The sequence below is a fragment of the Octodon degus genome, unplaced genomic scaffold (genome assembly GCF_000260255.1).
Source record: "Octodon degus isolate 3935 unplaced genomic scaffold, OctDeg1.0 scaffold00246, whole genome shotgun sequence".
Lineage (NCBI taxonomy): Eukaryota > Metazoa > Chordata > Mammalia > Rodentia > Octodontidae > Octodon > Octodon degus.
Genome location: NW_004524822.1, coordinates 2,678,496 through 2,681,763, shown reverse-complemented (window position 1 = coordinate 2,681,763; position 3,268 = coordinate 2,678,496). Strand labels below are relative to the sequence as shown.

Genomic DNA, 3,268 nt, shown 5'->3' with positions numbered 1-3,268 from the left:
AGGAATGCGCTGCTCCACCTGCTTCAGCCCTTCCTGGGACCATCAGGGGACTTCCCGGCCTGGCCTTACGAGACAGGTTCTGCCCAGAGACGGGAGCGGTGCGGGAACGTCCTGGGCAAAACTTAGCAGTCAGGGCAGCTGGGCTCCTTTGGGCCATGGAGGAGGAGGTCCCCTTGCTTTGAGCTGTCCCCTCCGTACCTGAGCCCCTAGGAGGGGCCCTCTAGCATAGGCCCGCCGGTAGGGCGGCTCTCTGCGAGGGCTTGGCTGCTGCGGAGACGCAGCGAGAGCCAAGCACTGCTCCGAGGTAGGTAGGGCGCCAGACCGGAGTCTCCAGGTCCCGCCCCCAGCTCTGCCGGGGACAGGCGCATCCTGGAGAGCAAGAGCTGCGCGGAGTAGGGGGTGTGGCGGCCCAAGGTTGACGCTGGGTCCCCGCGGGAGGCTGAGCCCTCCAGGGCGACCTTCCCCTCTGACAGGAGCAAAGCTGCGAGGGGCGGGGTGGGGGCGGCCTAACCCCCCGGGGTGCAGCCGGAGGAGGAAGCGGCCGAGGAAGGCGGTGTGTGCGCGCCAGCAGGGCGAGCGCGGGCCCGAGCGTGGCTGGGATTGTTGCACTCGGTCACCAGGGCGGCCGGGCTCCCTGCAGCCTGCAGACCGCGCCCGAGACCCGGCGAGGCGACAGGCGGGGGACAGCCGAGCACCCACCGCCCCACCGCGCCAGGAGGAGCAGTCTCCCACTCGCTTCGCCTCGCTGCTGGAAACCGAAGAAGGCCGCCTGAGAAGGTAAAAGCACAGCCCGAGAGAGACCTAGAGAGAAGCTGGAGAGAGACAGGTACAGGACGAAAAATTGCAGACACATTGCAAGCAAGTTTGAGCTTGCAAACTGAGCTCTGCGTGCTGGGTCGGAGGAAGAGGGCAGCGGTGGTGTGCGTGTGTGTAACTCTCGTGGGTAAGGAGACGAGGGGGGGCTGGAGAGCCTCTTTGCAGCTCGTACGTCGGCATCCTTACGAATACCCTCTCCCTGAGCTGTCATTTCCGTTCGTGGCCCAGCCTTGGCTCCGGTGATGCCGAAGCGAAAGCCTCAGCCACCCTCTTGTGATGGTCGGTGCCGTCGCTACTATCCGATGAGAAATGCAGGGGGTTGAGCAGATTCAAGGAGCCTCTTTTCCTCCACCCCTAGACTATTTTAGGAAGAGCTGGGGGAGGGAAAGTGGGGAGCAGAGCTGAGGGCTTGAAGGCTGCGCGGAGGCCCAGGCGACTCTGCTGGCGCTGTCACGGTGCGGTTGCACCCGGGTGCAGGCTAACTTTCATCTCCCCTCCGGAAACACACGTTCCAGGCAGATTTTGCACCGCCGCTGGGAGAGTCGTAGGAAATGGTGGTGCACCGGCGGCAGGTGCACCGCACAGGGCGGGGATGGAGCGCGCCAAGAAGCCCAGGGAGGAGAGGGGCGCCAGGGGCGCCAAGCCGGGTAACAGTGCTTGCTGCAGGCAAGTTCAGGCCTCCTCCATAGACGCAGTGAGGTTTAAGCCCTGGAGAAATATCGGGCAGACCTTAGAGCCCTGTAGTGTTCATTTGTGAGCTTTTCAGTTTGGGATAGAAAACTTCTATGCATTTGATTTTTTTTTTTTTTTTCTGTGAATGTTAAGAAAGCTCGGAGTGAATTATTTCGCTCTACTTTAATGCTGATTTAGTTTTGTGTTGGTTTAAGAACTACTTTCCCAGGCATAATTTGTATACAGAAGCTAGACGTATGCAACAGAAAGCATAATAATTTTTCTATCATGCAAAGATCACTCATTTGACCTCCTTCTGCATAAAATGCTGATTTAATTGTGAGTCATGAGGATTGTTCTTTGTAAGAGGTTTTTTATTCCTTATGCTGAAAAAGATTAATAATACGGATAAAAAGTCCTAACATCGTCAGAACAATGTACCTAAATGCATATCAATTTTTCTATTTGTGAGTCTGTTTATTATTTTGTGGCAGATTTAGAACAAAGTGTACCTGATCACTACTAACAATATGTTTCATGTTGAAGATTAAAAAATAAAGACCCATTTTCCGACTGACCTAATTGTAATATTTCTAGCCTTTGAAGCACATTTGCTCAACTCTTACATTATCTTACATTACATTAGCTTCACGTTTATCCTTCTTACTAATGATTTTTCACAAACCACTTTGCTCGGGTTCTCATTTTCCGCTCATGAGCCCTCTTTCCTTCGTGCCTTCCTGCCTGGGTGTGGGGATCCACCACGGGAACATTTTCCAGAACTGCTTCGTGCTCCCCCGGGATCTGCTCTCCGCGCTGTGTGCAGCAAGCATCACACCTTGCAACTGGCAGGAGTTGCAGCCATAACAGGATATGAGAAGCCCGCGGCCGGGCGAGATAGGTGACATTTGCACAGCCCCAGCTTCTGCAGCCACACCCTGTGGGCTGAGTGTGACTGGCATACAGGGCCCAAGGTGCCTCTGTGGGGACATTTCTGATGCTTCTCTCAAATGTGTCCTTCCCTGTGGGCTAATCTAGAAAGAACTAATGCAGGGTGAGAAGCAAAATATATATTTAGGCAAAGTGTTGAAAGAAAGTGGCAGATACCCTTCAAGAGGCTTTATACTCCAGGCCCACAAAATATTTAAATCATAACATTTAATGATTGTCATGCTGGTCTGTTCTATAATTTCTGTTGTGACCACTTGTGTATATTCTAGTGTTTCTAGGAAAAAGACTATTTCTTATTATTATCCTGCATAATTCACAATACTGAATAATTAACAGCATTATTTACTGATTACCTGTACATGTATGATAGTAGTATATTTGTATTAGCCCTAGGATGTCTGTATTCTTTACATTTTTAGTCATTTTAATGTTTATTTATTAGTGTCACCACTCAAAGATAATTATAGGGAAAATGATTAAATGAGACACCCATGTGAAATCACTCCAGCAAAAGAATTGAATTAAATGAGAAGCATGGAAGTAGGTTTTTAATTTTTATTTCATAGTAGGTTTCAATATTAGTGCTGTTTTATAGAGATATAGATATTTAACTGGGTAATATACCTCATGCTAGTGTGGATCTGTTTATGTATTTATGGTCTCCTTTTACTTTGTTGCTGTTGTTGTTTTAAATTGGAATGAGCTGAATCAACCCTGGTTTTTTCAGGACTTGGGATTTTCTTCTGTAGTTTGCCCATACCTGAATATTTATTTGCATTATTGTGAGGCATGTTCTTGTGGCCCAGAGGGCTTCTTCTTCTTCTTCCTC

The 3,268-nt window shown here is 50.2% G+C and overlaps 1 protein-coding gene across 1 annotated transcript in view; it reads left to right on the top strand.

Annotated features, from left to right (window-relative positions):
- Positions 1 to 412: 412 nt before the first annotated feature.
- Syne1 (spectrin repeat containing nuclear envelope protein 1) overlaps positions 413 to 3,268 on the top strand; it is a 564,055-nt gene continuing 561,199 nt past the window's right edge. The window contains exon 1 of the mRNA XM_023706255.1: positions 413 to 777. The gene's annotated coding sequence lies outside the window, so the exon portion shown is untranslated. The remainder of the gene's footprint in view (positions 778 to 3,268) is intronic.